We start from the raw sequence: 14,024 nt of genomic DNA on the forward strand, positions 1-14,024 counted from the left end.
AAAAATAATCATTTGAAACTTTCAAGAGAAAATAATAGGTGAAAATTTGGAGATTTTGCAAGTGGAAACTGTTTATGTCAACCAATTGGTCTTTCAAGATCATAACACAATAAAAAAAGAGAAAGATAATTATATAAATGATATATTAAAAAAGAAGTCACATGGTCTAATAATTGAAGGAGTATACAGAATCAAGGATGAATGTGTGTGTGTGTGTGTGTGTGTGTGTGATGAGATGCACTTGACTGTGTTCATAGGTTGATTTAGAAAGAGCCAGTAGATGGAGGAACTCTGATATACGAGAGAGGAACTGTTGATTGAATAACATTCTAGAGGGGTGCCTGGGTGGCTCAGTGGGTTAAAGCCTCTGCCTTCGGCTCAGGTCATGACCTCGGGGTCCTGGGATCGAGCCCCGCATCAGGCTCCCTGAGGGAGCCTGCTTCCTCCCCTCCTCTCTCTGCCTGCCTCTCTGCCTACTTGTGATCTCTATCTGTCAAATAAATAAATAAAATCTTTAAAAAAAAAAAAAAAATAACATTCTAGAGAAGGCAATGGTATCAAGAATGGAACTTTGAGAAAGAAGGGCTTAATTTTAGAATAGGAAGTTGAGCAAGTTCAAACTGGTTTACATATATTTTCCCTATGAAATTGGATGTGAAATCAGATGTTACAATCAGGTGAGCCAAGGGCTGAAAATTTTGGAACTTGAACTTGGCCATTCGGAATTCAGTAGTGACCTCTGAGATGAGCTAGCTTGGGGTAATGGTGGTCCAGAATCCAGTGGAGGACTGACTAGGGTGTGGGAATGTGGCAGCAAGTGCAGATTTTTATTTCAGAGATCAGGATGAAGGGGAATAGAGAAATAGACTGGAAGATAGATTTCAAAAGAAAACACTTCAAATTTTAAAACAAGTTCTCAGTATTCAAAAATTATCATATACCATGGGAAGGATATGTCATTAACTGATATGTCATGCAATTTATTGTTTTGTTTGCTAATGAGACATCAGGCACGGCATTATAAATGCACAATGGACTACAAATTACCTATCTCTCATCCAAAGGAAAGAAAAATTGGCACCAAAATCCAGCAAGCACATAAATGTAAAAGCTAAATGCTTCTGGGCTTCCCATTCAAATTACTTTTTTTTTCTTAAAAAAAAAAAAAAAAAGATAAGTACTGAATGAAGCTCCTCATTCTCCATCATAATAACCACTTCCCCTTGGCTTTTTTCTACAATCCATAAAGTGGGCTTATCTAAATAGACAAATGATGGGAGGAAAATCAAAGGGAACAAAACAGCCTTTTGAAAGTAACATCTACGAGTTTCATTTAGTGTGATACGGTCCAAATGCAGTCCTGTTTCTGCTTTCCACACAGTCCTCACAGTCCTTGCCTGTGAGGACACGGGGCAGGGGGTGCGGTGCGGCGAGGTGGGGGGGGCAAAATTTCATCAACTACAATTGAAAATCAATCTGTCACAAATGTCTTAGAGGACTAGAATTGGATGGGGCAGCCCACACAAGCTTTGTGATCAGAAATAGAACAAACCAGTTGGCGACATAATAAATAAATAAATAAATGGAGGAAAATGTGACCTCTTTCCTCCACTGTCTGTGTCTTGATTAGAAAGCTCTATGTGGGTGTCAGAAAACCCATGCTGCTTTACCTCTGCAAAACAAGGGATGATTTTTGAGGCACCTATAATGATGAATTCCCCTCTGCCCCCACATCTCCACCTATCCTTAAACAGAATCTTTCCATTTCGAGTCCATAATTCCAAACAACAGCCTAAATGTATGTCGAGGACTAATTATGGTGAGGAAATCCTGAAACATAGGTCCATAGCAGCCAATTGAAAGACTGTTGAAACACCAAACAGGATAACGTTGTAAGACCATCCCCTAGTCCCTCAGAGACTCAGTAGGTGGACTAGTAAAGCTAGGAGCTGGCATCTTAAAATCTCTCCAGTTGTGGCTGTTAGGCCACCCCTGGCACACAAACTGAGCAGAGGAGTGGTGACAGCAGTAAGAACTCTGACAGCCACCTGCCTCCCCAATGCACTGCTGTGGAAAGAGGTGCCGCAGAAGACCTGAGGCTTGCAAGGAGAGCTCTGTTGTGCTGGGATGGGCCATACTCAAGGGTTACAGGAATTGTTGGAGATAGAATGGGTAGAGAGCTTCAGATGGCATCGAAAGACGAAGCTGTCTGGGGTCGTGAATGAACATCTGATCGGAAAATGAAAATGTCTCCCTGCAGCAATAGAGGCCATTCTGGCAGAACACTGGGAACTGATTGCAAAGCTTGATTTGCATCCTCCCTAGGCGTGTGTAGTCTCTACCATACCTAAAGACTGACGAATTGTTACAGGGGTCTCGGCAACATTAACAGGTCATACTGGTGGCATTGTTGATCTTGGAAAACAAATTAGCTCAACATACTTGGCAGTGAGGCCAGCCAAGACTCTGCCTGAGTGGTGCTCAGAGCCCTAGAAGAGCCCATTCACACAGGCAGGTGGAGGAAGGTGCTCCCTGTCTTCTTGGTTATATGTAGGCATAAGTGCCGTAAGGTGGGGCAATTCTGTCCGTTCCATTGCAGATAGGCATGTCCTGTTGATCCTGGCAGTTCTGTAGGTAAAGCAGAAACAGGCTGATTACAACCCCAACTCTCTTTTATGTTAACATTGTGTTTCAGTGACAAATGCATGACATGCTACATAAGAAAACTTAGGAGGCACAGAAAGGCACAAGGAAGCTATGTCTCTGGGAAGCCCCACCACAGGCCATCTTTCCATTTGCCATGCTCATGCTTGTCTTTACACTTTGCACCCTATGGGCTTCCCGGGGTGGTTCTTCTACAATGCCACAAGTACTTCCAAGCCAAGAACTCCCATTCTGCTCCACAATATGCTTTCACCTCCAGCTCTCATCCTTCCAAATTAAGGTATATAATTGGGCCTAAAAGCTCTACTTTCTCTAGTAAGAAACTTAATGAATGGTCCTTGGGGTCTTCCATCAACCCCAGCTTGTTTATACTATAGATGGTAGAAATGCCTTTACTAATTAGTAATATTAAGGAAGGCTTCTCCCTTGCCTCTTCTAGAAGCTTTACAGAAAGGAGAGAAAGAGATTTTAAATACAAAGAAGGACACAAAGATATGGAGGAGTGAAATCGTGGTGTCCTGGGGTAGTTTGGTATGGAGAGATTCTCTGCTGTATAGAGAATAAAGCAGAGAAGAAGGATATGAGAATTAAGGATAGGGTTGAAATCAGGCACTGAACAAACTTGAATGCTATGTGCATTAATTTCCTATTGCTGCTCTAACAAATTAGCACAAACTTAGTGGCTTGAAATATCACACATTTGTTATGTTACCCTTCTGGAAGTTGGAAGTCTGGAATGGGTCTTACAAGCTAAAATCAATGTGTCAGCAGAGCTGTGTTCCTCCTGGAGATTCTAGAAGAGAATCTGTTTCCTTGCTTTTTCCAACTTTTAGAGGCCATTTAATCCTTAATCCATGGCCTCTCCCTCAATCTACAAAGTGCATCACTCCAGTCTCTGCTTCTGTCTACATCTCTGACTCTGATTCTTCTGCCTATTTTACAAGGACTGTGATTACACAGAGCCCACCCCTTAATTACATCTCCAAAGTCTCTCTTGCCATGTAAATTAACATATTCCAACATCCCAGAGAATGGAGCTCCTGGGCAGCTCAGTCACTTGAGCACTGGACTCTTGATTTCAGCTCTCACTCTCTCTCCCTTTCAAAACAAACAAACAAACAAACAAACAAACAAAATGAATATCCCAGAGATTAGAACATGAACATCTTTTGGGGGGGCCATTGTTCATACAAAAGAATTTGGACAGTATCATGTTAGCCAAGGATCAAAACCTCAATACCTACCAATGTCAGGCAGGAAGTAGTAAAGTGGGTCTTACCCAGTAGGGAAGAGTGGAGAACTTGACAAACTGGAGACTTCTGCTCTAGAGAGAGTGCCAGTTACTCAACTACGAGCATCACCAAAATACCAGCCAGTGGTGCTTTCTCACATATTCTTACGGATATATCGTGGTTTATTTAACCATCTCTGTTGGAAATTAATGTTGGTCCCTATTTTACACTATTATAAATAATGCCATAATGACCACCCTTATACATAAATCATTTTCTGTAACTCTGGTTATTTCTCTAGGGTGGCTATCTCAAAATAGAATTAAACCAAATAGCACTGAGATGTCTTTAAAATGCATGAGCAGAATGTGCAGGTGGACCACATGGGCTAGGAACACAGTGTACAATATATGAATCTGTGCCTCTCAAAGCATGCTGTGGAAGACATTTCTTGAGCTACATTTTTTAAAAAATCAGCTTGTGCCTAATTCAACAAAAATTAAATGGATAAAATTTCTTAATTTTAATTCACTGTCTAGTAAATATTTCTTAATCTCAGGAACCTATCTCAGATTGCCAATAATCATCCCTAGCAAGTATCAAATGAACAATTAAGAAACTGGTATTTGTGGGGACATAAGAAATGTGTTTTTATTAAATAAGCAAATACACACACATACACACATTTTGTGGATCATGACCTTAAATTGATCAAATCTAAGGTATTTTGGAAAGAGGACCCTGACTTCCTGGTGCTCCTGACATTGGAACAAATATATAAATCTTTTGATTTAGTATCCATTTCCTGAGGTCATAGTATATATTTTATAAAGCAAGACTACATTTCACAGGAAAATATAAGAAACAGACCACTGGGAAGGTCAATACAAGGCAAGAAGCCTCCTGCATTGGTAATCAAATGCTCCTGCTATTACCATGTGATCACAGCAAATGCTACCAGTGGGTGAACATAAATGGTATTTCTGGTATGTGTTTGGTCTTGAATGCAATTGTGTATGTTGTAACCAGAATTTTCTTTAAAAAAAAAAAAAATGATACAGAATAGAATCTCACATTGCATGTGGGAAAGTTAAGTATTGATTTTGAAGCTTTTTTCCATATATACATGTTGTATATGGACACACACACACACACACACTCACAGAGTGACAAGATGAAACATTTTTTCCTTACTGTGGGTCTCAGTCAAAAACATTTCAAACCCATTGTTGGAGAAGAGACAGAGATGTATGTCAGTCCAGATTCTCAAGTAGACACCAAGATAAAATTAGCCATGCAGGAATGATTTAATTTACTTATTGTTGGAACCAATGTGGAGGAAGAAAGAGGGAGCAGAAAACAGAAAGAGCTTCATTTCTATTCTTGGGCAGGAGTGGTCCAGGAAAAATTAGCCTGCAGCCATGGGAAAATATAGCCTTGTCACGAAAGCAATGACAGATACTGAAATGCAGCTTTGGAAACTGTCCACCAGTTTCCCTTCTCCTGAAGGGAGATCCTTGGCTGTCACGTGGAGGTCAAGGGGGAGACATTTCTGTTGCTAGATCCTTCCCTGTGGCGTTTGGAGTCTGTGCTCTAAAGAGAGACTCCTTAGGTTCAATCCCAGCTACAATGCGAAAACTCCAGTGAAGCCAGTGAGTTTCCCAGGGCACAAAATTCAAAGGAGCCCAGCGCTTCCTGAGAGGCACTTGCATGAGCCCGACAGCGAGTGCTTCAGTGTTGTACCCAGAACTCACCTGAGTCCTCGCCTTGCCCAGCTGGGTCCATTTATAAGCTATGTGACCTTAAACTGGTGACTTGCTTTCTGTTTCCTCAATCTGCTACTGGGAATGAGAACAATGTACCCTATTCACAAGATCATTGTGAATGGTAAGTGAGTTTATGAATATGAACACTTTGGACAATGCTTGCCACACAGTAAAGACTATGTAAGAATTGAATGGTTCTATTATCCTCAGTGTTGTTATTTATATTTAAAACTCAGATTTTCAGGGATCATTCCCCTGCCCCAAACAATTTTGATAACAGGTCTGGGTGAGATGGATGAATGTACCCTTGTACTATGCTTGCTTTCTTTCTTTCTTTCTTTCTTTTTTTTTTTTTTTTTAAGATTTTATTTATTTATTTGACAGAGAGAGAGAGAGAGAGAGATCACAAGCAGGCAAAGAGGCAAGCCGAAGGCAGAGGATTAACCCACTGAGCCACCCAGGCACCCCTGTAATATACTTTCTTAATTATTCTTATGACCACTCACATCTGAGAACCACTGACCAGTGCACTCCTTCCCTGAGCTCTCCTTTCTTACTACTCAGCCCCTTGCTACTCATCTATCTCAGTCTCAGTATTGTTCCAAGAGCCATAACTTGGGCAATGAAACCAAATATGCCAGATGTATTTTCAGCAACTCCCACTCTTCCCCCCCCAAAAAAGGTGTAAAGGAAGAACCCAAAGGTGCAGAGTACAATTTCATCATAGTATGGATTTCACCAGGTTAAAAAGTCACTTTATCTTTAGCCATTAGAAGTAGATGCAGAAGGTCCCCCTACAATGGGCATGCCTAAGTTCTACATTACTGTAGAACTGAACTCCTGTGCCTTCCTCTTCTTGTGTGTTTCTCATCTTCTGTGTCTGACTGAAACCACCCAGTGAGAACCTCCAGGAGAATGCAATCACCAACTATTCATGGTGCCCTGAATCACAACAAGGAGCGGTTTTTTGAGTGGCACCTTCCTTTGACGCAGAGAGATGCTTCAGTACATAGTAGTGAATGCCTCCAAGCTGACTGGCATTAGGCCCCCCGACCGTGCCCTCACCCACAGCTTTGAAGTCTCTCGGGCTCGAGATGCAGCCCATGAGAAGCGTGCAGGTGCACATTCAATCGGGGCTTGTGGGGGACAATAGCTTCTGATTGGGAGGCGATCCCACCCATGTCGGAAATCGATGGTAGCATAATCAACTTTGTATTAAATGACAGCACCACTCCACCATTACCTTCCGTTCTGAAGGGATCAGTTTAATATGGAAAACACAAGCCAAAAAGCTTGAGAAGCCGAAATGTTCTGCCTGACTCTCAAAGAGGGGCTGAAGTCAGAAAACAGCTATATCTCCAAACATAGCCTGACAAGGAAGTCTCTGGATCAGGGATGCACGTTAACCTGGCCAGCAACTCAAGCTGCCAGCCTGCATTCAATACATGTCACGATGTGCCCACCGTGTATATAGACTTGCCGATCACACAGCTCAGTGGATTGGTACCAGACGTGGCAGGCAATGCCGAGACCACAAGTCATTGTTGCTATGATTTACTGAGCACTGGTTCTATGCTAAGCAGAGCCTTTTACAAGCACCTTATCTCATTTAATAACCATCATGACAACTTCATGAGGTAGGTATTGCCATCATTATATAATCGGTAAGACCCAGAAAAGTTATGTAACATGGCCCAAATCACAAAGTTAGAACAGAGACTCTAGGTCCAGCTGGCTCCAGAATCATAGCTCTGTTTTAAGGAGATGGCTCAAAATGGAATGAAACAAACACACAACAACAACAAAAACGAATAGCTCTGCAGTATGTATTCCAGCATATAGATGGAGAAAGCATCAAACATACAAGGTACAAATGGTGGGAGTCGGTTTTGGAAAGGGTAGAGCACAAATTCTGCAGAAAGGGGAGAATCAGAGTGAGGGTGTAATCTGTACAGGTAGGAGTTGCCTACCCCAGCCTCACACTGACTTCAGCTCCCCGTTCCTGGATTTCCTATTTACATTCCTCCAACCACGTAATGTTCAAATTGATCAGTCAGTATTGAAGGTGAGACTTGAACCTTTCCCAAAAGTCAGATGTCGAACAATAGTAGAGAAGGACCAACTTCTGAAGGGAAGAATCTATGGTAGAAAAACGTTGTATATCTCCTTCTAAGCTAAAGGGGGTTGGGGGGATTGTTTGTTCATTTTATTTGTTTTGGACTGGTAGCTAATATATAACATAGCTGGGAACGGCATGTTAATCATGGCAAAAGTCTCATGACTACAAAATCCTTTTTAAAATGACACCCCAGGGGTTGCTCCAGACTTCTCTCTTTGTTTATGGACTTAAAATTTTTACTTGATATATTTCTAGACATTTGAGGATTTTTTTTAGAAGTTTACATTACCTTTAAAATTAAAACAATAAAATGAAAAATAAAAGCAAAGGATATTATTTAGCAAGTTCACCATCTGTTGGTCAGCTGCATTGGGCAAAGCTGTAAGACAGATAGAAATGGAAATGAGACGTATACTCTTCCTTTAAGGAACTTGATAATATTTACAATGTGTGATGAAGCAAAAATTCAATATTTTGTCCAAAGAAGCAATTAAATAATCTGAGTAGATATGAAGATTTGATGGTTATTTGAGGTCCTAATACTAATATTCTCGAAGTGCTTTTAAGCTATTCTGATAAGTGGATCTTAGGAATTGCCAATACTCTCCAGCTGTTTTTTATTGTTTCGTTTTATTAGAGCAATAAATTCTCTGCTATTGGTCTTGAAACATAGCTGCTCTTGAACAAAGAAGGCAGCAAAGAACTATTGAAAGCTCTTAGTTTAAATTCTTTGAAGTATGGCAAGACAGAACTCACTTTCTGATGTCTTACTGCTTTTTATAACCTAATCAGCAACAATAAGCCATCTTGCCCTCTGGTGATCAATTTAACACTGGGTGAGATCTATATGGTAACCAAAAAAAAAAAAAAGAGAGAGAGAGAGAGAAAGCTGACGTGCACATCACGATGGAGATGATTCCCCTAGCTAGTTCATACAATCTGTAACCAAAGTCAGGGTGAGCTTCTGCTAAGTTTAGGCGCTGGGAAGAGACTCCCTCATTTATATAAGGACCTTATTTATGAGTCCTTATTGTCTTATAGACAATCATTAAGAAGACTGCTTTGCTCTCAAATTATCTTCTGAATAGCTGCTGGAAATTTCACTATCAGCAATTTCTCCCCCTTTACATCTTTCCCCTCTGTTAAATTCAGGAATGTGAGAGCTGCAGGCAGAAAATCACAATCAACTCATTTTGGGTCAATAAACATGTATTGAATGACTCCTGTAGACCAACACTATGCTAAGCCTAGGAGATAAAGCTGAGTAAAATACATTTCTTTATTTAAGACCATATAGCCTAAGCAAAGATGTCTTAAAGCCAGCCCAAAGGGTTGCAAACAATTGCAACTCAGGTCCTTATTAAATAAAAATAAAAGTCTCCAGGCTCCATCCCGGAGATTCTGATTCAATAAAAGTTCTCCAGGAGATTTTGTCATGTCGTCTGAGTTGGGATTCACTAGTCTAGGAACAAGATAAACATCCATAAAAGAAGTAATAATTCAGGGTTGTACATTCTACAGTAGAAGCATCTATAAAGTGTAGTGGAGGCAAGCACTTAATACTGAATGGGAGGGTGAGTGAGAAATCCATAGGTTAGACACAGTATTTAGACTGGGCAGTGATGGATAAGTGGAGTTCATTGGCAGACAAAGGGTTTGGGAGAGAAGGGCATTCCAGACAGAGGGAAAAGCTTGAGTGTGAATGCTAAAGAGGGAAAATACTAGCATCAGTGGGCAATTCATTGCTTGCTGTGATTTCAACACAGACCAGTGGGGTATGGTGGAGATATAGACAAAGGGGATAAAACTAAGGGAGAATTAACTGAGAAGTCACAGAGAGAAAGGAAAATGCATTACGCTATTACTTTAAAGGTGGAATTATCTGGGGGCACCCAGGTGGCTCAGTCAGTTAGGTGTCTGACTCTTGACTTCGACTTAGGTCATGATCTCAGGATCCTGAGACCAAGCTTTGTCTCAGCCTCCAAATTGGGCATGGAGTCTGCTTAAGATATGTGCATGCTCTCTCTCTCTCTCCTCTCTCTCTCTCCCTCTGCCTCTACCATGCCCCTGCACATGGATGTGTGCCTGCTCTCTTGCTCTCTGTAAAAATAAAATAAAATAAATATAGAAATATTCATGTGTTTATTCATTCACTTATTCACACAACAAATATTTATCAACCCACTGTTCTCATACTGAGCATTTTGTCAAATAAACACCTCAGGTCAGTAGAGGGGAGAATGGAGTCTTTTAACACAGGAAGAGAACATAGGATGCTCAAAGATGACCCACTTCAGCATTTAAATTCAAATTATTAAAAATATTGAGATTAGAGACTCAAGACTGGAGATTCCTGAGATGTGGCTACTTTGCACTAGAATTTAGGAATTGAAATTATGTAATGCATGTGAAAATCATGCTACACAAATGTTAAGGTGGTTACATATTCATATAAGAGCAGAGTGATGTGTGACGTGTGAGGGAAGGTTGGTCCCAAGACAAGTTACTTGCTAAAGTGTTTATCTGTTCCTTGTGAGGCAGTTTAGAACCATGAACTTAGAGGAGCAGGAGTTGCCAGTATACATTGTCAGAAAAAGAAGAAGCTTCAGGTATGACTTCTGGTTCTTTAATTAATTATCACAGAAGTCTTCCATTGAGGGTCCCAAGTCATAGCACTAACTGCCCAGAAAATCTCATTTGCTCCCAAGTAAGAGACTTCAGCCAGGGTATTTATGCTCCTAACCATCTACGATTCTTTCTTTTTCTTTTTTCTTATTTGTATTCTGTTTTCTGATTAGAACTTTTCGGAGGTACTTTGTTTTGTTTCTTTCTTGCCTTTGTTTTGTTTTGTCTTAGCTTGCTTTGTTGAACTTTTTTTTTTTTCTTTGTGAGGAGACAGTGTATAGACTTGATTAATGTGACTGATGATCCGGACAAGTGAGGTCTCTATAAGCCCTTCCTCTTCTTCAGGAGACTTGGGATGGAAATATTTCAAGGAGGAGAGATTCTCAGTGATTAAGGAATAGAGCTGGGCCAGTGTCTTTGTCACTTTGGGCTACCAAAACAAAATACCATAGACTAGATGGCTTAAACAATAGAAATTTATTTATTTATTTATTTATTTATTTATTTTTTTATTTATTTTTTATCGTTCTGGAGGCTGGAAGCCCAAGATCAAGATGTCATCTTGGTTGGTTTCTAGTGAGAGCTCTCTTCCTGGCTTATAAACAGTGGCCTTCTCCTTTGTGTCTTCTTAGAAGGACACTGATCCCATCATGGGAGCCCCACCCTTATGACCTCATCTGACCCTAACCACCTCCAAAGGCCCCATCTCCAAATACCACCACGTTGGGGTTAAAGCTTCAGTGTATGAATCTGGGGGTGGGAGGGACATAATTCAGTCCATAGCAGCCAGTAAAACCCTTCACTAAAGTCCACTCTTATGCTGCTGCTATGGCTGATGGTCCAGGGTGCTTATTATATAGAGGTCATCTGGGCTGTGAGTCTATCACAGAGATGCTATAACCAAATTCACCATTATATTAGAAAATAAGCTTATAAGGCAGTTGTGAGGGCAATTACAGACCCAACACCAGAGGTGGAAGAGTAAGCATCGCTATAAAACTTCATTGTTACCTGGAACACCCCTCTGACACTTGCTTTAGCACTTTCTTAATGTTGTCATATTTTGCAGCTTTCTGCAGAGGTCAGGTCAGATCCATGACAGTCAAGGGGTAGGAACTTGAAAGATCACGGTCACGCCAGTGTTTCCTGTTCAACATAGTGAGGTCCTTCCCACAGCCTTGGCAGGGCCCATGGATGTAAAGATGGTGTCCCAGGCAGTATCCCAGCCATCATGATAATTTTCCAAAGGAGGTAGCTAAAGCTTTCTATATGGCAGTAATAGCATGAATATGGTTACCATCCTCCCACAATGCCGATGTTGTCATGGCAGCATCAGCAGAAGGGGCAGAGATGATAGCCCTTTGGAGTCTATCCCTGAGGTGAGCCCCAGCTTTCTATAAGGTAGTAAAGACACCAGTGGAGCCCTAAAGACACTAGTGGACCCCTAAAACTATTTAGCACCAGCATCATCCCCATTTGATATTATAAGGTGGAGGCATACTTCCCATTGATCTCCAGCTTCGCAGTCCCCACTTAGACAATGGCATTGAATTTGCATGCATACAAGAGCTACAGATCATGTGGTTGAGGCCAAAGAGAGTGACCATGTTGCTTTGTCAATGTTGAATGCAGCTCTCTCTGGTGATCCACGGCCAAATCTGTTTATTCTGACCTTCATTACCATGTCTTAGGGATGCATTTGGCACTACATAAAAAGGCACAGCTGACTGTTGAGTGAGAACGAGTTTTTTCTTAAGGAGGCAAGATGGCAACATGATTCCATGCACCTAATCTCTCCTCTGTCACATTCTCAATGACGTAACAAGAGAGGAAATCATCTGGTTCAGCACTGAAGCCCAGCGGTGTGTGCCCACAGTACTAGACACCTGAAGTACTTACTCAGACGTACTCTGCAGGAGTCGTCCTTGGGGACTGACATGAGGCCCTCAGAGCAAAATGTGGTGCAGTTCCCTCAGGAACTGAGCAAGCAGCTCATAAGAAGAGTGTTCCGCTTGTCCATGGAGGCCGCTGAAAGGCTTTAACCAAAAGAGCGATAAATTGGGTTCCTGTTCTTCAGAGATTAAGAGACTGGTTAAAGAACTGAACTCGAATGGTGACAGTAGAAATGGCATAAAGGGAAAGATTTTCCAAATGCATTAAAGGCACAATGATAGGATTTGTTGTTGGAATGGGCGGTAAAAGCAGCTGTCTCCAGGTGGTGGAACTGAAGGATTATTGTTAGTCACCTTTTTTTTTTCTTTTTATAAATTTTATCATTTTCTACAGAAAACATTGATTATACCAATAACTTGTAAAAAACTAAAAAAAGAAAGAAAAGAAATCTTCCTGAATCCACTAAAAAGCAATAACTAGATTATGTACTAGGTAGCTCCTGGAGAATTAACTTCCAAATAAGAAACGTCCTCAAGAGAAAAGCAAAACAGATGAAACCGGAATAAGACTGCTGGCACGCACACGTGGTAGGACTCTCGGTGTCTCTGTGTTTGGCTGGGGAGTGGTTGTCACATTTTTTTTTCCAGCATTAGAATCCTTTCTTCTCAGAAAATCTACACAGAGGCCTTGTATATAGCAGAGATCACAGGAGCATTGCTCTGATTGAAGGGGTAGGAGGTCCTGAGCATTTCCACCTGAGGTCCCTCTTCCTTATCTCTCTCCCTCCTCAGGAACAAAGGCCAAGGCACCTCTGAGAGTGAGAGCCACTACTCTTTGGCTTTTTCTTTTCATTTCCTTGGCTTTAGGGATTTAAGCGGAGGCAGCTCTGTTGGACTCATGTGATATGAGGTGACAGACAAGGCTGAGTGGCAGCGGGCTTCAGCCCATAGCTGATCACAACAGCCATATTGTGCACCGGCTAGAATAAATGTTATTTTGAAGGCCGTTCAACACTGGTTAGAAAGATGCCGTAAATGGGAAAGAATAAGAAACCTTTTATCTTTCAAAGACAGCAAAGACAAATGAGAGATGAGAACCTGACTCGCAAGCAAAACGTCTGCCTCAGGTTGGGCTCAAACTCTTTTCCTTTCATCTTCCGTTTGAATCCTTACCATTGCTAAGGACATCCAACAAGTCACGGTGCTGAGAGAGGAGAGCCGGTGCCAAGAAGCTGAATGGGCTGAGCCGTGCACCCGTGGGGAATCTCTACCTGTCTGTCACCACCCAGACGATGAAGGGACATAGTCGTTCCCACCACATGGAGTTTGTGACTCCCTCTGAAAGCTTATGAATTAAGGCTGGGGAACCATACCTTTTAGACCGATGTATCAGGAACATGGCGAAGAACAAGCTCGTGGGAGAACAAGTTAGGAATGTCTTATTTCTCTACCACTCACTCTTCTCCCTCCATTCCCAGGGCTTCCATGGTGACTGTCCTACTCCTGGCCAGAGATGATGATGCCCCAGGGAGGCAGAGCACAGACCCCAGCAGCTGGCCGGCCGATCCTAACATCTTACCCCCACGCTGGCTCCTGTCTCCAGAAATGGCAATCTAACCGGTGCCGGGCCTCCGAGTGCCTCACAGGGGTTTCTGGACTTGAAACCACGAACATCAGCTAATCTTTTCCAGGCAGCTAAAGAGGTAAGTGTTGAGACTTTTATCTT

The 14,024-nt window shown here is 41.7% G+C and overlaps 1 long non-coding RNA gene across 1 annotated transcript; it reads right to left on the bottom strand.

The window, feature by feature from the left end:
* Nucleotides 1–536: 536 nt before the first annotated feature.
* On the bottom strand, nucleotides 537–13,895 carry LOC131840350 (uncharacterized). The gene is made up of 3 exons (XR_009357320.1): nucleotides 13,672–13,895; nucleotides 12,306–12,442; nucleotides 537–2,628 (listed from the first exon to the last, which is right to left on the bottom strand). It is a non-coding gene; the product is annotated as an uncharacterized LOC131840350 (long non-coding RNA).
* Nucleotides 13,896–14,024: the final 129 nt, after the last annotated feature.

This window comes from Mustela lutreola, chromosome 9, assembly GCF_030435805.1.
Source record: "Mustela lutreola isolate mMusLut2 chromosome 9, mMusLut2.pri, whole genome shotgun sequence".
Lineage (NCBI taxonomy): Eukaryota > Metazoa > Chordata > Mammalia > Carnivora > Mustelidae > Mustela > Mustela lutreola.